Source organism: Schistocerca cancellata, chromosome 8 (assembly GCF_023864275.1).
Source record: "Schistocerca cancellata isolate TAMUIC-IGC-003103 chromosome 8, iqSchCanc2.1, whole genome shotgun sequence".
Classification (NCBI taxonomy): domain Eukaryota; kingdom Metazoa; phylum Arthropoda; class Insecta; order Orthoptera; family Acrididae; genus Schistocerca; species Schistocerca cancellata.
The window spans coordinates 139,785,266-139,807,535 of NC_064633.1; positions in this window are offsets into that span (position 1 = coordinate 139,785,266).

Genomic DNA, 22,270 nt, shown 5'->3' on the forward strand with positions numbered 1-22,270 from the left:
GGAACTTGTTAAACTTCGCTTACACTGGAAGGGTACAGTACCACCCGACATTGAAAATAGGTACAACATACTTCATTATTTTTGTCAGAACAACACATTTTTTGTAAAATAACTCAATTTCAATTAATACAGCGAAGCCGGATACCAGTGTGGGAAAGAATGGCAATTTATTTATTTAATTGATCACATGTGCCCTCCCACAAAATAAATCCCTACATCCAGTTTGGTGAGATCTGTGAAATGAATGAACCAAAGAGATGAAATTTGCCTGAGCTTTGAGCGCCTGAAATGTGGCTGACCAATACGGTAGCAAGGTGCTTCCCCACTTCGGCAGAGGTGCGAGAGGACCTCGAGAAAGGCCATGTTTCGGCACTCTGCCGCTGGATCTTGTGCTGTTAAGACCTGTCTTAGGTGTGCTCCATAAAGATAAAAGAGTGGAGACATGGTATGCATGTGGAATATTTAAGAGTAGTTTGAAATAATAATTTCTCTATTTCAGGAACTTTTGTGGGGAGAATTAAATGTCAGGCAGGTAATATTAAGGGGATCGTAGTAATCTTCGGAAGTGACCAACGTCACAATGAAACCACGTGTAGCAATAAGTTGAAATACTTCCGTGTGCTTAAGTTAAGCTGAATTACTAGCATGTGTAGTATAAGTTGAAATATTTAAGGAATGACGTGTGCAGGACTTGAAATTAGAGACGAGTACTTCCACGTGGTGAGTACTGTGTGAGTCTCAATCTGTGTATGAGACAAAGGATAAAGAGAAGTACTCGTCCATGGTATCAGTTGAGGACTCGCGTGTGTGATGAATATGCACTTAATATTACTTTGCATGTTATATTTCCGTGTGACGCTTGATTCAAACTATAATACTCTGAGAGAGAAGCAAGGTGAGTCAGCCATCTATTCAGCAACGCCACTTGGCTTGCATTGCACAGGAAGACGTGCATATATCTCCAGAGTTCATAGTAGGAAAGAAGAATTACGAAGTGGGGCAGTGTCGTGTGAAACTGGGATAAATACTAATTGAAGTGGGAAAGCTGAAAGTGATAGTGTTGTGACTATTTATTGTGTTGTATTCCATGTTGTAGTGTGGTGTATGTCATGTAATTTGGGTATGTGTGGTTTGCATGGGAGAGTAGCTAGGTAGTTGCAGAGGTACTGGGTTATGCGTGTTCCTTTTGTACCGCTCGCTATGGAGGAAAGTTTCGTGATGATGGTTGTGAGAGTCGAAGTGTGAGATATAGCAAAAAGATCCACCATCCAGAAAGTGCACTGTAGCGTTAAATAATTACGAGACCATAAGACAGAGAATCACCAATGTAAAGCCATGCCCACTGGGCGGAATTTCTCATGTGTTATTGTTGTAGGTTATAGAATTTGTGTGTTTAGGTTATAGAATTCATTGGAGTAAATAAGACAGTGAAAAGAAAAAGATTGGTGGCCTTTTCCTGTATGTTGTCATGATATCCAGAAATTATAATGTGTGCGCCACTCATATTCCGTGCAATGGCCACGTGTTGACAAAAGCCGTTAAATAAGAAAGGAAAATGTGGTATTGCCAGTGCGTAGTGAACAGTCAGAGTTCTGTAAATTACTGATAGTCAGATGAGCGATTCCGTTGCGCATTATTCATACAGGAGGATAATTTGTAACTTTATTGTGAGTACTAGAGTTCATGTTACTCGACAGATAAGAATGAATCCACTCGCTTGGCAGACCACTCATCTTGCAGGCCTGACTGCTTGATGCCACAGTATGAGCAAGGCATGTGGGTGCCTCTCAACACGATAAATTAGTCTAATCTAAAAGCCGTAAATTTAACTAAATACCTAGGTATTACCAATACGAACAACTTAAATTTGAATGAAGACATAGAAAATGTTGTGGGGAAGGCTAACGAAAGACTGCGTTTTATTGGCAGGACACTTAGAAACTGTAACAGACTTACTAAGGAGACTGCCTACACTACGCTTGTCCGTCCTCTTGTAGAATACTGCTGCGCATTGTGAGATCCTCACCAGATAGGACTGACTGAGTACACCGAAAAAGTTCAAAGAAAGGCAGCACGTTTTGTATTATCGCGAAATATGGGAGAGAGTGTCACAGAAATAATACTGGATTTGGGCTGGACATCATTAAAAGAAAGGCGTTTTTCGTTGCGACGGAATCTTCTCACGAAATTCCAATCACCAACTTTCTCCTCCGAATGCGAAAATTTTTGTTGACACCGACCTACATAGGGAGGAACGATCACCACGATAAAATAAGGGAAATTAGAGCTCGTGCGGAAAGATATAGGTGTTCATTTTTTCCGCGCGCTATACGAGATTGGAATAATAGTTAATTGTGTAGGTGATGCGATGAACCCTCTCCCAGGCACTTAATGTGATTTGCAGAGTATCAGTGTACATGTAGATGTAGATGATTGGTGACAGCGGTGATCACGAGAATGCACGGTCGCAAGAAGACAGGAGTCGTATTCGGCTTATGGATCTGGCGCATCGTATTGTATCTGCAGCAGCAGTTTGAGCAGCAGTTGGGGCTATAGTGAAACAACGAAGTTACAAATCGATTAGTTTAAGGACAGCTCCGAGCCAACGCACTGTAGTGTGCATTCCACTGACACCAAACCACCACCATTTGCGGCTTGAGTGGAGGGCAGGGTGGAAGTCCGTTGTGTTTTCTGATGAAAACTGGTTCTGCCTAGGTGCCAAGGAGCCGGCCGATGTGGCCGAGCGGTTCTAGGCGCTTCAGTCCGGAACCGCGCGACCGCTACGGTCGCAGGTTCAAATCCTGCCTCGGGCATGGATGTGTGTGATGTCCTTAGGTTAGTTAGGTTTAAGTAGTTCTAAGTTCTAGGGGATGATGACCTCAGATGTTAAGTCCCATAGTGCTCAGAACCATTTGAACCCTTCAAGGTGCCAAGGAGAGCAAATGCGTGCCTACAACCAACTAGCCTGCGTGCTAGAAACACTGGATCTACACGTGGGGTTATGGTCTGGGATGCGATTTCGTATAACATCAGGACCTCTCTCTTGGTTATTCCACGCATCCTGCCTAAAAATTGCACATCAGTCTGGTGATTCGACCTGTTGCGCTACCATTCATGAACAGCATTCCAGGCGGTACGTTCCAAAAGGATAACTTTCGCCCACTTACCGCTGCTATAACACAACATGCTGACATGTTGCCTTGGCCTGCTCGATCACCCGATCTGTCGCCAATCGATTGCGTAAGAGACGTTACCGGACGACTCCAGCATTACCCACAACCAGTATTACCTGCCTGTGTACTGACTGCCCAAGTGCAACAGACAGGGAACTCCTTCCCATAAACTGACATCCGGGACCTTTGCATGCTTGCATTCAACTTTCTGGCGAGTACTTCGGTTATAGATGTACCAGCATTTCACATTTGGAATGGCTAATCTTGCGCTTACATTAACTTGTGATCTTGCATTGTTAATCACTTAAATATGTTACTTTGACAAATGTATTCTCGAAATTACAATACTCTTCATTAATTATTTTCTAGTGTTACGATTTTTTCCCGTCAGTGTATTTTGATGGAGAATATTGGTTGGTTACGCCTTGCAACTAAAGGAAGCCTCTCGAAAACTTTGGTCAGAGCATGGTGGATTAGGAAATTGTCCTGAACTGAGCATGTTATCCTAGCCAAAAATTAAAATAATTGATGAACTATTATAGGAAATCCGTTTGGTAGTTTGCATACAGCCGACATACGAAGCAAATATGATTCATATCTCCTATTTTTGCTCCATAATATTCACAGTAATGGTTACTTGGTACTTGTATTCGGTGAATATGATTGGTGAACGAGCCATGAACTATCTCGTGCTGACTATAGAACTCAGACACCCAAATAGTTTAGTAAATTTAATTGGATGGAACCGGTGCTTCGAGGAACTATTTTGCTGTATATTTCCCTTTATTACATCTCGATGGTTGATGTTCGTCTTTCCATTGGCATCTTACTCTTCAATACAATATAGTCTTCAGGTCTGTTGGTGGTAGTTTGATCTTTTTAAAAGAGGCTTTTCGCTAAGGCATCGGCTTTTTCGTTATTGTCAGCATGTCCTTTGATCCAACATAAATTTCGCCTTCTTTATGAAGTTTTCGTTTTCCTTGTTCACTTTCAGAATGTCCCTTGCCTGTAGATTAATTTTCTTGAGGTGGGCTGAAGCCTGCACATCTTGGAGCAACTTTCTGCGCTTCGTTATAATCAAAACACTTTTTTCTGTGAGGTTCCGTATTTAATTTAAAATTATAAGTACAGCTACGGCTTCGTCAGGTCTCACTAAGAAATTAAATCAACTTTTTGTATCCACTGCTTGGATACAGGCAAGCGAAAACGGCTCTGCCATTACTTTTGCTGTCTCTAAATAATCGGATATTATCAGAGATGCTTTTTTTATTTTTCTAAATTCCGGTGAATGTACTTATTTAAACTTATACTGAGGACATATTCGCATTCTTCGAAAATTAGGTAAATTTCCTTCATATCGTTTCCGATACTAGTTCGAAGAAATAGACAGCTACTGAAGTTAAGCAGCTTTTGCCGTTAACTACATCGTAGTGAATTTCTTCAGTTACAGAAAAAAGTTTGATTATCTTCGCTCCTAGATCAAGTACCGTCAAGCGCTATCGTCAGAAGCACTACGCCTTCTACACGGGAAGTCTCTCTCGCCAATATCGCAGTGTTGGAGTACGCCGTCGTAAATAACTTTTTTCGTTGTGAGCTTAGAGGCTAAAATTAGAACGAGATACGAGATGGCGCAAGCGGAGATGAACGACGTGGGCACAGTCAATGTTTCAAGCTGCTGCGACAAGACACAGGAAGTGATGGAGTTAAGGAAGCACATAAAATCGACATCCTAAATTCTACTCTCAACAAAGGGTGCAAAAGTGAATGATAAAACCATCCACCATAGACTTTCCTATAATTTTTTTCTGTGTAAGATGACCTTTATTACATAATGTATCCCATTTTCGACCTGTAGTCTCTGTTACTACATAGAACTAAATAATTTCTAAATATGACACACATAGCACCGATAATTTTGATGCGGACTGGGTCCATAGCTTTAGCGTTGTTATTGAACGTAGACATTTTAACAGTGAAATGCGGAATGTGTACCTTGAAATATCTAAAAATCGCCACAGGCCGTAACTGGTCCGTAATGTAATGTAACGTAATGCGTGATGCGATAATGTTCATCTTGGATATCGAATTTTACAGCCGACGATGGATATTTAAAATGGTTTTATCATCGAAAAATGAAGTCAAGGCTGTGATTCCAGTATCGTGTTATTGGCATCAATTACCTGAGGGCCACAACTATAGAATTTTTTAACCGCCAGATCTTCAGAAACGCAACTTTCTCTGTCTGCGCTGCCAAGGTTGATGCTGTGTGCCTCGACTTCCGGAAGGTATTCGATACAAATCGGCACTGTGGCTTAGTGTAGAAAATAAATACGAGCTTACCGGGTATTGAACCGGGATTTTGAATTTACTTACGATTTCCTAGCGAATAGAACTGAATTCGTCACCTCCAACGGGACAGAAACAACAAACGTATGTTTAATTTCAGGAGTTCTCCAAAGAAGTGTTTACAATACGCATAAATACTATTGGGTAACATCGCATGCTCCATAAGGTTGTTTGCGGCTGATGCTGTTTTCTACAGGAACGTTATAACGCCAGAATAATGCAGCTAAATGCAGGAAGACCTGCAGAGAAACGACGAATAGTGCAGGGACTCGCCGCGCGGGTTTAGCCGAGCGGTCTGAGGCGCTGCAGTCGTGGACTGTGCGGCTGGTCCCGGCGGAGGTTCGAGTCCTCCCTCGGGCATGGGTGTGTGTGTTTGTCCTTAGGATAAATTAAGTTAAGTGGTGTGTAAGCTTAGGAAGTGATGACCTTAGCAGTTAAGTCGCATAAGACTTCACACACATTTTTCTGCAGGGACTCGCAGTTGACGCTGAACCTAAATAAATTTACTGTACTGCACATAAATAGACAGTCTAGTTACGCTAATGAAGGAAAATGTCTACAAACGCTAACTACCGTAAAATAACTATGGCTATCCGTCCAGATCTACCTGAAGTGGAATAACCGCATAAAACTCCAGAATGAAATTTTCGCTCTGCAGCGGAATGTGCGCTAACATGAAACGTCCCTGGCGATTTAAAACTGTGTGCCGTACCGAGACTCGAATTTGGGACCCCGACGTTTCATATCGGCGCACATTGCGGTGCAGAGTGAAAATTTCACTCTGTAAACATCCCCCAGGCTTTGGCTAAACCGGATCTTTACACTATTCTCTCTTCCACTTCGTTAATCCCACAAGTTTCACGAGAGAGTTTCTGTAAAGTTTGGAAGTTGGGAGATAAGATACTGGCAGAAGTGAAGCTGTGAGGACGTGTCGTGAGTCGTGCCTGGGTAGCTCAGCCAGTTGAGCACTTGATCATGAAAGGCAAAGCTCACGAGTTCGAGTCTCGATGCAGAGCATAGATTTAATCTGATAGGAAGTTTGAGATAAAACTTACAGAAAAAGCATATACCACACTGAGAGCATAATAAAATGTAATTTATCCTCGAATTAAATGGCTTACTAAACATTTGCTCGATCAGTTATTGAGAACTGCTAGTCAACTGGGACGCTAGACAGGTAGAATAAATGAAGTGGTGCAGATTATGTTGTGCCGTCGTCAGCTGCTATGCAAATCTTTATTGTTACCACTTTCAAACGTTACGATTTGTAATCAGATATAATAAAAGTTTATTTTTCAGTTGTTGAATTTGTGTGGATATGTACATGACGTCATGTATGCTTAAAGAGTGATTTTTCTAAACAGAGAGAAACTGCAGAAAACGATCCTTAGAACGATAAAGGGAAAAGGAAGTCATACGGATATATGGCCGGAAGTGCACGGTATCTATGCTACAGGATATTTAGTAATTCATCACGCTTGTGCAATGGAATGCAGTGGACGATATGCTGTGATAAGACCACCGCCAGCCGAGGTGTTCGAAGTGATTCCCACAGGCCTCTAAATTTCCACAAGCTAGACGCATCATCGACTGACGCACACATGGAAATTGCCAACTTGCAAACGAATGGCGTCACAGGGACCATGGATGCATTGTTCCATTGTCGGCACGTCGAGGTTGGGCTCCGCATACACATCTTTTATGGCCGGCTGCGATGGCCGAGCGGTTCTAGGCGCAGGTTCGAATCCTGCTTCAGGCATGGATGTGTGTGATGTACTAAGGTTTAAGTAGTTCTAAGTCTAAGCGACTGATGACCTCAGATGTTAAGTCCCATAGTGCTTAGAGCCATTTGAACCATTTCAACCATCTTTTTGGTACACCCACAATTGAAATCTAAAGGCCTGAGGTCAGGCAGTCAGGCGGTCCTTGTGGCTGGACCGTCCCGTCCGATCCATCGGCCAGGAACACGAAAATAAGCTGTCGGATCATCGTGCAGTAGCCACATAATACTTCACACCACCAAAGCACCGAGCGGGGTGGCGCAGTGGTTAGACACTGGACTCGCATTCGGGAGGACGACGGTTCAATCCCGCGTCCGGCCATCCTGATTTCGGTTTTCCGTGATTTCCATAAATCACTTCAGGCAAATGCCGGGATGGTTCCTATGAAAGAGCACGGCCGACTTCCTTCACAATCCTTCCCTACTCCGATGAGACCGATGACCACGCTGTGTGGCCTCCTTCCCCAAACCAACCCAATAAATGGAGCCACCCATCGCCTGTGAAGCGTTGTGGAAGGCTGACTGGTTCCACGTAGTGGTCGCCGATAAACCCCGCCAACACATTGAGGCTGAACCAGTGCTGACGGTTCGCTGTCACCATATCTTGGGGCTATCCGTAGCCCACACTCTTGTGTTGTGAAGATAGACGATATCATCCCTCGAAGAGTAGCCTCATATGTGAATAGGACGGGTGACACATATCCCAGCACCGTGGATGGCTGTGCGACTATCAGTGACGACACCGTCGCCGCAGAGGCAAGTCCGTAGGTAATGTAGCCGGCACCCCTGTACGTGATACGGATAGTGGCAGCTGCCGTGACGAATGTTCCACACGGTCGTGTGGCTTACCCCGTGTGGGCGCGCCCCTGCCTGTTGCTGATACTGGGGTCATATATTGGTATTCATCACCTGTTCCTCCAAGGTCTGTGTATGTACCGAGTGCACCCGCCTTCCATGGCTATCCATTCCCGTAAACGAGCCTGTCTTACACAAATGAGTAAGTACTATTATAAACCACTGTGGCTGAGTGGTTCTAGGCTCTTCAGTCCGGAACCGCGCTGCTGCTATGGTCGTAGGTTCGAATCCTGCCTCTGGCATGGATGTGTGTGACGTGTTTGAGTTAGTTAGGTTTAAGTAGTTGTAAGTCTAGGAGACTGATGTCCTCAGATGTTAAGTCCCATAGTGCTCAGAACCATTTGGACATTTCAACTGTTATAATTGGTTTTTGGTGCGGTTGCTGTCGGCGAAGATACTTCTCCCAGTAGTGTCGTGCTGCCGCCCGCCCATTGCCATTTGCCTGTCCGTATGTAAGGACCTAGCGGGCCATCGAGCCCCAGCGCCGGGCTACAACACACACGTCCAGATGATGATGATGATGTTTGGTTTGTGGGGCGCTCAACTGCGTGGTTATCAGCGCCCGTACAAATTCCCAACCTTTGCTCAGTCCAAACTCGCCACTTTCATGAATGATGACGAAATGATGAGGACAACACGAACACCTAGTCATCTCGAGGCAGGTGAAAATCCCTGACCCCGCCGGGAATCGAACCCGGGGCCCCGTGCTCGGGAAGCGAGAACGCGACCGCGAGACCACGAGCTGTGGACCACACACGTCTACACCAAAGTGAGTCGGCATCACCGGTCCAGCGGATGTCACCTAGTACCCATGTCTGAGCGCGTCGCTGTCGTGAACGACGTTATTACCCTCTTCAGTGTGGAGCGAAAGCACTAATAGAGACAGAAGATTTCTACTTGCCTGGCGTGTTCTTAAATGTGGTTCCACTGTCAAAGACCTTTTATCTCGACCTGAGAATGAGTGTATTTCCTTTCGAACGCATTTACCGTCATAAGTCAATCTAATATTTTTTGGTCCTTATCTCCGCCTTATCTTCAACTGCAATTAGTCCCCATTTAGCAAAATCGTCCTGCACACACAGGAACTTCTTCCACCTGTTGAAGGCTAGTAACAATCGCAACTGGTAGGGAAGGCAAATGGTCGACTTCGGTTTATTGGGAGAATTTTATGAAAGAGTAGTTCACTTGTAAAGGAGACCGCACATAAGATGCTGGTGCGACCTGTTCTTGAGTACTGCTCGAGTGTTTGGGACCTGTATCAGGTCGGACTGAAGGGAAATATCGAGGCAATTCAGAGCCGGTCTGCTAGATATGTTACCGGTAGCTTCGAACAACACGTTAGTGTTACGGAGATGCTTCGGGAACTCGAATGGGAATCTCTGGAGGAAAGGCGACGTTCCTTTCGTGAAACACTATTGAGAACATTTAGAGAGTCGGCATTGAAGCTGAGTGCCGAACGATTCAACTGCCGCCAACAAACATCGTGCGGAAGGACCACGAAGATATGATACGAGAAATTATGGCTCATATGGAGGCGTATAGATAGTCGTTTTTCCTTCGTTCTATTTGCGAGTGCAATAGTAGGGGAAATTACAAGTAATGGGTCAGGGTACCCTACGCCACGCACCGTATGGTGACCTGCGCAGTGTCTCTGTAGATGTAGATATGGAAAAGTTTATTTCATCCACAAGCAAGATTAGCGCTGTGCTTGGCTAAGTGAAAGACGACCACGGACTGAGAAAGGCCGGCCGGGGTGGCCGAGCGGTTCTAAGCGCTACAGTCTGGAACCGCGCGACCGCTCCGGTCGCAGGTTCGAATCCTGCCTCGGGCATGGATGTGTGTGATGTCTTTAGGTTAGTTAGGTTTAAGTAGTTCTAAGTTCTAGGGGACTAATGACCTTAGAAGTTAAGTCCCATAGTGCTCAGAGCCATTTGAACCATTTTTGACTGAGAAAGTCAGCTGTTTACAAAATCGCTTTCACTGTAGAAAGGCGCTTATTGGCCCAAACTATTGACACTGGCGGATATTTCAAGCACAATCGTCACGCACGTCTGTTGCAGCCTGAGATGATGTCGGTGGGGGAGCATTGTCTTATCGAGGGACGCAGAATGTTCTATGATAGGACACAAAAGATAACCGCTGCATCTCGTCAGTGGGACGGTGTTTTAAAAGAATCCATTCAGATTAGACTGGCAGACAATATTCTAAATAGAAGCAAAGGTTACCCGTCAAGTAAGATCTGCGACGTTGTTTTTCTAACTTTAAAAAACAACGGGGTTATGAAACTTCCTGGCAGATTAAAACTGTGTGTTGGACCGAGACTCGAACTCGGGACCTTTGCCTTTCGCGGGCAAGTGCTTCTTAAAATACGGAAGGTAGGAGGCGAGGTACTGGCGGAAGTAAAGCTGTGGGGATGGGGTGTGAGTCGTGTTTGGGTAGCTCAGATGGTAGAGCACTTGCCCGCGAAAGGCAAAGGTCCCGAGTTCGAGTCTCGATCCGGCACACAGTTTTAATCTGCCAGGAAGTTTCATATCAGCGCACACTCCGCTGCAGAGTGAAAATCTCATTCTGCCAACAACGGCATTGTCTCGCAGATTGTATCGACTGTAGTATAATAATGCCGTGTGGCTAGGGCCTCCCGTCGGGTACACCGTTCGCCGGGTGTAAGTCTTTCAATTTGACGCCACTTTGGCGACTTGCACGTCGATGGGGATGAAATGATGATGATTAGGGTAACACAACACCCAGTCCGTGAGCGGAGAAAATCCCGACCCAGCCGGAAATCGAACCCGGGCCCTTAGGATTGAAATTCTATCGCGCTGACCACACATCGACTGTGGTACTCGATAGCGATTCGTAGTTTTCTCCCAGATTTCATCATCACTGGCACTGCAGCTTTATTTGCCCTTGGGAACGGCAGTGACGACTTCTGGCGCAGATGGTGCTCGTCCTCTGCGGCGTATAAAAAGACCGTCGTTCACAGTATGAATCAGTTCCGCCGAGATTAGCATTCAGCGTTCTCACGTGAAGGTGGATGCCAGAAAATTGCACGATACTGCAGCAGACCTGACAACAGTACCAATTTCATTGCATGAAATTCCCTTCGTAGTGTTCGCTCGGAAACTGGCTGAGATGGATCTGCATTAGCTGACACCAGCTATTCCTGTCGAGTTTGTAAACGACCGTGTTTGACAACGCGTGACACTTGTCTATCGCTCCTATCGGACAGGTAATTGTTTACACTATTCTTACGCCGTGTTACATGTTTGCGAGTGGTACACCACTCCGCGTTGACTTGTTGGACAGCTGGTACAGACACACCAACAAATCGGGCGACTTCAGTCACGATGTGGTCATTTGTTTTTCCGAAGGTGATAGCTCGTTCGTGCCATTCTGTCACGTCTTGATGTCGAGCCGCCGTGGTACGCTGGCTCCTTATAGCAGAGTGACAGATACACGGCACTTCACTACCATACCTTACGTCAGCAGCGGACGTTTACTTGACTGCACGGAACCGTTCTGCACCGTGTGCAGCGCTCCAAACGACCCGTGTCTTGTATTAAGGATCGTGACTAATAATTTTTCCGGGAAGCATGTGTAACAGGAATTTAATTCATTTCGCCATGATACTCACTTTTCATTTTCCATGCCGACCGTCGTGGCTGAGCGGTTCTAGGCGCTTCAATCCGTAACCGCGATGCTGCTACGGTCGCAGGTTCGAATCCTGCCTCGGGCATGGGTGTGTGTGATGTCCTTAGCTTAGTTAGGTTTATGTACACTACTGGCCATTAAAATTGCTACGACAAGAATAAATGCAGATGATAAACGGGTATTCATTGGACAAATACATTATACTAGAACTGACATGTGATCGCATTTTCAACCAATTTGGGTGCATAGAACCTGAGAAATCAGTACCCAGAACAATCACCTCTGGCCGTAATAACGGCCTTGATACGCCTGGGCATTGAGTCAAACAGAGCTTGGATGGCGTGTACAGGTACAGCTGCCCATCCAGCTTCAACACGATACCACAGTTCATCAAGAGTAGTGACTGGCGTATTGTGACGAGACAGTTGCTCGGTCACCAGTGACAAGACGTTTTCAATTCGTGGGAGATCTGGAGAAAGTGCTGACCAGGGCAGCAGTCTAACATTTTCTGTATCCAGAAAGTCCCGTACAGGACCTGCAACATGCGGTCGTGTATTATCATGCTGAAATGTAGAGTTTCGCAGGGATCGAATGAAGGGTAGCGCAACGGGTCGTAGCACATCTGAAATGTAACGTGCGCTGTTCAAAGTGCCGTTAATGCGAAGAAGAGGTGACCGAGACCTATAACCAATGGCACCCCATATCATCACCCCGAGAGGTTGCTCCAGTATGGCGATGACGAATGCACGCTTCCAATGTGCGTTAAACACGATGTCGCCAAACACGGATGCGACCATCAAGATGCTGTAAACAGAAGCTGGATTCATCCGAAAAAATGACGTTTTGCCATTCGTGTATCCAGGTTCGTCGTTGAGTACACCATCGCAGGCGCTCCTGTCTTTTAAGGGTAACCGCAGCCATGGTCTCCTACCTGATAGTCCATGCTGCTGCAGAAGTCGTCGAACTGTTCCTGAAGATGGTTGTTGTCTTGCAAACGTCCCCATCTGTTGACTCAGGGACCGACACGTATGCTGCACGATCCGTTATCAGCCATGCGGACAAGATGCCTGTCATCTCGACTGCTAGTGATACGAGGCCGTTGGGATCCAGCACGGCGTTCCGTATTACCCTCCTGAACCCACCGATTCCTTATCCTGCTAACACTCATTGGATCGCGACCAACGCGAGCAGCAATGTGACGTTACGGTAAACCTCTATCGCGATAGGGTACAATTCGTCCTTTATCGAAGTCGGAAACGTGATGGTACGCATTTCTCCTCCTTACACGAGGCATCACAACAACGTTTCACCAGGCAACGCCGGTCAAGTGCTGTTTGTGTGTGAGAAATCGGTTGGGAACTTTCCTCTTGTCAGCACGTTGTAGGTGTCGCCACCGGCGCCAACCTTGTGTGAATGCTCTCAAAAGCTAATCATTTGTATATCACAGCATCTTCTTCCTGTCGGTTAAATTTCGCGTCTGTAGCACGTCATCTTCGTGGTGTAGCAATTTTAATTGCCAGCAGTGTAGTTCTAAGTCTATGGGACTGATGACCTCATATGTTAAGTCCCATAGTGCTTAGAGCCATTTGAACCATTTTTTTGATTTTTCTCTTGGCCATATAGCCGCGACATTGCACGTGATACATTATGATAGGCATATTGCGGTCATAGTCGATTTCCGCTAGTGTGTGTGTGTGTGTGTGTGTGTGTGTGTGTGTGCAGTACTTGTTCAGGGCAGTGCCGTGGCGCCGGAGTTGGCTGCTGGCTTCCGCGTGACAGGTGTGAATGCTACAGTGGCTGGCAGCGACTGCCGTCTATTTGGGTCCCAGGTTTGCCCGGCATTTGAGAGCAATGAGACCGGGTTTCAACAGCAGCTATAGAGCTGCACAGGCGTACGTGTATGAAAGCGTACGTGTAAGAAGGTGGGTGCGTAATGCGTTCACCGCAGATAGAGAATACTTTCTGGCGTCACCAGTGTGATCTCTCTGTGCCACGCCACACGCTCAGCCGCCACCTACCCTGGTAACAGGAAGCACTACAGTGGACAAGTGTTTCGGATTGTGACTCGCGCCACCAAAAATTTGCTTCCTTGCAAAACTATCTCAGTCTCTTCGTAGCACACTACCAGTCGCTTTTCCTTTATGACACACATAGAGAAAACAACAGTGGTAGCATCGTCAACATACCTCTACCGGCATGAGTGCTAAAATGTTCTGCGCCTATCACGAAGCGCACACTACAGACCGACGCGGGAGAATGACGCTAACGACTGCAGATAGTCGTGCTACACTGCCCCTTCCGACTTGGCATCGCCCCATCAGCCGCCTTCTTACGTGTACGTCAATGTAACAAATGGTTCAAATGGCTCTGAGCACTATGGGACTTAACATCTGAGATCATCAGTCCCCTAGAACTTAAACCTAACTAACCTAAGGACATCACACACATCCATGCCCGAGGCAGGATTCGAACCTGCGACCGTAGCGGTCCCGCGGTTCCAGACTGAAGCGCCTAGAACCGCTCGGCCACACCGGCCGGCCGTCAATGTAACATTGGGCAAAGCCGTCATAGGGGATTTGTGTCTTCTTACAAGGCAATTTCACTAACTCGACCTTGTAGCCGGACAGAGTGGCCGAGAGGTTCTAGGCGCAACGGCCGCAGGTTCGAATCCTGTCTCTGTCATGGATGTGTGTTCTGTCCTCAGGTTAGTTAGGTGTAAGTGGTTCTAGGGGACTGATGTGCTCAGAAGTTAAGTCCCATAGTGCTCAGAGCCATTTGAACCATTTTTTTTTTCGACCTTGTACTTTAAGCAGGAAAAAGTACACTTGCAAGACAACAGCCCTAGCAATCGATCTCGAGCGAAAATTTGGATCTAAATTCTGATAGTACGCAGTTATGACCTTCAGAATGTACAATTTTTAACTTTCGCTCGCAACTGTTTCTCACTTGCTCTGCCCCGCTGCCGCCGCCTAATTCTCGAGCAGAAAGTACAGGGCGTTTAAAAAAATATATACGTATTACAAAGTATTATTTTGTCAAAACTATCGATCACTGCGCCTCGGCTCGGCTATTGGAGAAACGAATACATAGTCTAGTTTATATTAATAGCCGCTAGATGTCAGTTGTCTTCTGTTTTGCTTGGTAACCGTCATATGTTTAAAATGGCTATTCCGCAGAAGGAATCATTTTGTGTTCTCGAGTTTCCGAAGTACATTTCCGTGATTACAGTCCAAAGACGTTTCAGGTTGAGGTACCAAATTTATCCTCCCAATGGGTGGACCATGGATCTCGAATGATACTGACAGATTCTAGATACAGGATGTGTATGTAAAGGAAAAGGTCCTGGCCGCCCTCGTGGTCCTGAAGAAAATGTTGCACGAATTTATGCTTTCCAATGTAGTCCTTCAAAATCAACTCGTCTTGCCAGTCGGGCGTTACAGGTGCTTACAACAACAGTTTGGCATGTTTTGAGACGTCGGTTGTTTATGAAGCCGTACACGTTATAGCTGTTACAAGTTCTGCGTCCTAATGACAAACGCAAACGTGTGGCATTTTGTAACGAGATTCTCGATGCTGTTGACAATCATAACACTTTCGCATAACACATCGTGTTCTGTGATGAAGGGACTTTCCAAGTTCGTGGTCAGGTAAACAAACACAGTGTTCGAATTTGGGGCGTACAGAACCCACATGCAGCCACTGAATATGTACGAGATTCGCTCAAAGTCAATGTGTTTTGTGCGATATCCCGATCATCTGTTCACGGCCTATTCTTCTTTGATGGAAACACGGTTAATGCTCAGCAGTATCTTGCTTTGTTACAAAACTTGTTGTTTCCGAGGCTGCACGAAGACAACTTCATTTTTCAACAAGACGGGGCACTCCCTCCCTGGAGTCGTCAAGTGCGTGAATATCTGAGTGAAACTTTACCGAACCGTTCGATTGCTCGTCAAAGAGCTGGCGACTTACCATGTCTCAGCTGGGGTCCACGGTCACCGGATTTGACACCCTCTGACTTCTTCCTGTGGGGTTTCGTTAAAGACAACGTTTATGTACCACCACTCCCACAGACCTGGAAGAGTTGAAGAACTGGATCCTACTGCCATAACATCAGTGACGAAAGACATACTTGAGTATAGATGTGATATTGTTCGTGTCGCTGATGGAGGACATATTGAACATCTGTAATCTGTGCTTGAGAGGTTCGTAAATACGGGTGTAAAGTTTCATATTCGTATGTCTTCCAGTTTAATAAATATATGCATTCGAAATATGTATATTTTTTGAAAATACCCTGTACTGTGTAGCAGAGCGACAACCAGTGTCCTCTAATTCGCGGGATCCTGAAGGCGATGGAAGAGAGAGGGGAGAAGGACGCATCTGTCAAACGCGTTACGAAATCTTGTTCAAAATGGCTCTGAGCACTATGCGACTTAATTTCTGAGGTCATCAGTCGCCTAGAACTTAGAACTAAGTAAACCTAACTAACCTAAGGACATGACACACATCCATCCCCAAGGCAGGATTCGAACCTGCGACCGTAGCGGGCGCTCGGCTCCAGACTGTAGCGCCTAGAACCGCACGGCCACCTCGACCAGCAAATCTTGTTCGAGAACATACTTTATCCTGCGCGAGATGAAAGTAAGTAATGTGAGTACGGTATATAATATGTTAGCTTCAGTGTTATTAACAATATTGTCGTTTGATATTCTGCAGCTTTATACACTGCTCAGCCTAGCTAATGGCCTGTATGTCCACCTTTCGCACGGATAACAGCAGCGACGCGTCGTGGCACTGAACCAGCGAGGCCTTGGTACTTTGCTGGAGGGAGTTGGCACCATATCAGCACTCACAAGTCACCTAATTACCATAAATTCTGGGGAGGGGGGCGATGAGCTCTGACGTCACGTCCAATCACATCGCAGATGTGTTCGATCGGGTTCAGATCTGGCGAGTTGGAGGCCAGCACATCAATCGCCACTGAGTTTCTCGAGTCTCTCCATCACTCTCCTGGCCTTGTGACATGGCGCATTATCTTGTTCAAAAATCCCACAAGTGTAGGAAGACACGATCGTCATGAAGCCGTGCACATCGTCTGACCAGTGTACGATGTTCCTTGGTGCCTTGCACGAGCTCATCTGTGCCCATGGATCCCGACGTGAATGTTCCCAAGAGCATAATGGAGCTGCCGGCCGGCTTGCCTCCATCCCGCAGTACCGGCGTCAAGAACCAGTTCCACTGGAAGACGACGGATTCGCGCTCTCCTACTGGCATGTTGAAGAAGGTATCGCGGTTCACCAAACCATGCAACGCTCTGCCACTGCGCCACCTCAAATGTCGATGGCCAGGTGCCCCTCCCCCCTCACAAAAAAAACAACGGATATTAGCTGTAAGGTCTGTGGGACCAAAGTGCTGAGGTCATCGGCCCCTAGGCTTACACACTACTTAATCCTACTTAAACTAATTTACACTAAGGACAACACACACATCCATGCCCAAGAGACGAGTCGAACCTCCGACGGGGGGAGCCACGTGGTCCGTGGCAAGGCGCCCTAGACCGCACGGCTTTCCCGGTCGGCGTCAGGGGCCCATTTCAGTCGTAGTTGCCGATGTCGTGGTGTTAACAACGGCACATGCATGGGTCATCAGCTGCAGAGGCCCATCATTAGGTGCACTGTTTCTCAGACATACTTACACTCTGCGCAGCATTAAAGTCTGTTAGCTTCACCACAGTTCACCGCCTGTCCTGTTTTACCAGACTGCCCAGCCCACGACCTCCAATATCTGTACTGAGGGGTGATCACCCAACCCCACAACGTCTGGACGTGCTTTAACCTTGGTTTCGCCACGTGTTGAAGACACTCGCCACAGCACTCTTCGAACACACGACAAGTTGTGCCGAGCTTCCGAGCCATCACAATCTGCCCTCGGTTAAACTCAGGTAGTTGGCGCGCCTTCCCCATTCTACACACGGACGAAAATGGTTCAAATGGCTCTGAGCACTATGGGACTTAACCTCTGAGGTCATCAGTCCCCTAGAACTTAGAACTACTTAAACCTAACTAACCTAAGGACCTCACACACATCCATGCCCGAAGCAGGATTCGAACCTGCGACCGTATCGGTCGCGCGGTTCCAGACTGTAGCGCCTAGAACCGCTCGGCCACCCCGGTCGGCCTACACACGGACATCACTCACACTGACACGGTGCGTGTATCTGACTAATAGTCATTCCTCGCGGGGTGACAGTGCTATCACCTGAGTGGGTTTATATCGATAGTAGGTCGGCGATCATACTGTTCTGGCTGATAAGTGTATACACCTCAAAAGCAAAATGAGTAAATCTAGGCAACTGAAGAATTATTACGGAAACATGCCAATCACGTTGAAGAATAGTACATCTCCCGCGTATGGACTTCATCTTAACATTGTCTGTTTTAAAATCCAAAGAAAATAAGACTACTGCGAGATTAATAATTAAATAGCGCTATGTTACATCTTTAATGAGACACTCATTCGTTTGATTCATTTGCACAGTGTTTGTGAATCGCAACATACAAATGTTCATAGCAGAGAGATCTCTGGCACAGGCTAGAAGTTAGAAAACCCCACTTTCACATACTGAAAAATGCAGTATTTCACAAACCACTTTCTGATTCTAATCTACCATGCTCGGCGCTGGGACATTAAGCGACTGCACTGCGGTGGAGCGAGTGACTAATAACCGGTTCGCGCGAATTTTAGAATCTGTAATTTGGGAATGTCATAATTCCGTTCGATCAGAATTATAAGAGTAATTCTATCTTGGGCTCAGGAGCTGCTGATCGATGAAACGTAATAATACTGTACCAACAGCCGTTATTTTGCTATTGCTTTATTAGGTAACAAGTTCGACGTTCCAGTCCTGTCATCTTCAGGCCTGTCGCATAAATGACCCCAGGTACCACTCGTACCAGTATAAGACAAGACACAATAAGATATCTTGTTCCGTAGATATCCGAACTTCATGAGCATTTGTGCTCTTCACACATATTGCTGTCACATGTGTGAAGAGCACAAATGCTCATGCGCGTACAAAAGAAACAGCGTACCACGAAAGAATTATCCGAATGCGACCAAAACCCGCACACATGATGTACTTGTACAGACAAACAAATGACTGCAGTTTCACAAAAATGGGATGATTTTTTCAAGAGGAAGAGCTTTACAAATTGAGCAATAGCGCGTTGATCCATCACTGTTCCTTGTTGTTGTTGTGGTCTTCAGTCCTGAGACTGGTTTGATGCAGCTCTCCATGCTACTCTATCCTGTGCAAGCTTCTTCATCTCCCAGTACCTACTGCAACCTACATCCTTCTGAATCTGCTTAGTGTATTCATCTCTTGGTCTCCTCCTACGATTTTTACCCTCCACGCTGCCCTCCAATACTAAATTGGTGATCCCTTGATGCCTCAGAACATGTCGTACCAACCGATCCCTTCTTCTGGTCAAGTTGTGCCATAAACTTCTCTTCTCGCCAATCCTATTCAATACTTCCTCATTAGTTATGTGATCTACACATCTAATCTTCAGCATTCTTCTGTAGCACCACATTTCGAAAGCTTCTATTCTCTTCTTGTCCAAACTATTTACCGTCCATGTTTCGCTTCCATACATGATTACACTCCATACAAATACTTTCAGAAATGACTTCCTGACACTTAAATCTATACTCGATGTTAACAAATTTCTCTTCTTCAGAAACGCTTTCCTTGCCATTGCCAGTCCACATGTTATATCCTGTCTACTTCGACCATCATCAGTTATTTTGCTCCCCAAATAGCAAAACTCCTTTACTACTTTAAGTGTCTCATTTCCTAGTCTAATTCCCTCAGCATCACCCGACTTAATTCGACTACATTCCATTATCCTCGTTTTGCTTTTGTTGATGTTCATCTTATATCCTCCTTTCAAGACACCATCCATTCCGTTCAACTGCTTTTCCAGGTCCTTTGCTGTCTCTGACAGAATTACAATGTCATCGGCGAACCTCAAAGTTTTTATTCCTTCTCCATGGATTTTAATACCTACTCCGAATTTTTCTTTCGTTTCCTTTACTGTTTGCTCAATATACAGATTGAATAACATTGGGGAGAGGCTACAACCCTGTCTTACTCCCTTCCCAACCACTGCTTCCCTTTCATGTCCCTCGACTCTTATAACTGCCATCTGGTTTCTGTACAAATTGTAAATAGCCTTTCGCTCCCTGTATTTTACCCTTGCCACCTTTAGAATTTGATAGAGAGTATTCCAGTCAACATTGTCAAAGGCTTTCTCTAAGTCTACAAATGGTAGAAACGTAGGTTTACCTTTCCTTAATCTTTATTCTAAGATAAGTCGTAAGGTCAGTATTGCCTCACGTGTTCCAGTTTTTCTACGGAATCCAAACTGATCTTCCTCGAGGTCGGCTTCTACTAGTTTTTCCATTCGTCTGTAAAGAATTCGTGTTAGTATTTTGCAGCTGTGGCTTATTAAACTGATTGTTTGGTAATTTTTACATCTGTTAACACCTGCTTTCTGTGGGATTGGAATTATTATATTCTTCTTGAAGTCTGAGGGTATTTCGTCTGTTTCATACATCTTGCTCACCAGATGGTAGAGTTTTGTCAGGACTGGCTCTCCCAAAGCCATCAGTAGTTCCAATGGAATGTTGCCTACTCCGGGGGCCTTGTTTCGACTCAGGTCTCAGTGCTCTGTCAAACTCTTCACGCAGTATCATATCTCCCATTTCATCTTCATCTACATCCTCTTCCATTTCCATAATATTGTCCTCAAGTACATCGCCCTTGTATAGACCCTCTATATACTCCTTCCACCTTTCTGCTTTCCCTTCTTTGCCTAGAACTGGGTTTCCATCTGAGCTCTTGATGTTCATACAAGTGGTTCTCTGTTCCTTATGGAACAATTTATTGAGCTTAGCATTGATTGACTGAGTTGTTGGATGCTCTCCTGAGGGATAGCGTTCAAAATTATGACCAGTTTTCGCTTTATATTGGCGAAATCCCAAACTCGTTGGAGAGCCCTGCCCATAATTATTGCGGAGCCATCCGGTGACCTTGCTGGCCACGGTAGGCTTGGGCAAACACAAGGTGAGCACTATAAACTCTCACTGTGTACGGCCGGGCATTATCTTGCTGAAATATAAGCCCAAGATGGCTTGCCATGAAGGGGAACAAAACGGGGCGTGGAATGTCGTCGATGTGCCACTGTGCTGTAACGATGCCTCGGATGACAACCAAAGGGGTACTGCTACGAAACGGCATCGCTCTTGGTGGTCAGGCCGTGTGGCAGGCGACATTCAGGTTGGTATCGCACCGCTCGTCTTCTCTGGTCATCGGAGCTGAGTTCGAAGTGAGCAGATAATTCTACTCCACTCAATGAGATTCCAGGCACAAGACTTGTCTGCAGACGCCCCAGACATCGGTAGTACATCGGTTACCAAATGGTTCAAATGGCTCTGAGCACTATGGGACTTAACATCTGAGATCATCAGTCCCCTAGAACTTAGAACTAATTAAACCTAGCTAACCTAAGGACATCACACACATCCATGCCCGAGGCAGGATTCGAACCTGCGACCGTAGCGGTCGCGCGGTTCCAGACTGAAGCGCCTAGAACCGCATGGCCACTGCGGCCGGCTATCTGTTACCCGCCGAACGGATCGAGAACCGGGAGCGATGATCTGGGATGCCGTTTCTTTTCATAGCACCACTCTTTTGGTTGTCATTTGAGGCATCCCTACAGCACTGTGGTACACCAACGATATTCTACACCCCATTTTGTTTCCCTTCATAACAAGCAATCTTGAGCTTCCATTTCAGCAAGATAATACCCGACCGTACAGAGCGAGAGTTTCTAATGCTCATCTTCATGCTTGCCAAAGCGTACCTTGACCAGCAAGGTCAACGGATCTCTCCGTAATTGAGAAAATTTGGAGTATTATGGGCAAGGTCTTCTAACCCGCATGGGATTTTGAAGATGTAACACATCAGTTGAACATAATTTGACAAGGAGAATATCCAACAACTCTATCAACCAATGCCAAATCGAATAACTATTGACATAAGGGCTGTAGATGAAACAACGTGTTACTGACTTGCTCAATTTGTGAAGCTCTTTCTTTTGAATAAACGAGCGAAATGTTTTGAAATTATAACCATTTGTTTGTCTGCACATGTACGTCACGTCTATCGATTTCCGCCCCAGTTGTATACTTCCTTCTTTTGTATTAGAATGCAGGAACGGCTTTAAGGCCTTCAGCACCATCATAAGGGCTGTAGATGAAACAACGTGTTACTGACTTGCTCAATTTGTGAAGCTCTTTCTTTTGAATAAACGAGCGAAATGTTTTGAAATTATAACCATTTGTTTGTCTGCACATGTACGTCACGTCTATCGATTTCCGCCCCAGTTGTATACTTCCTTCT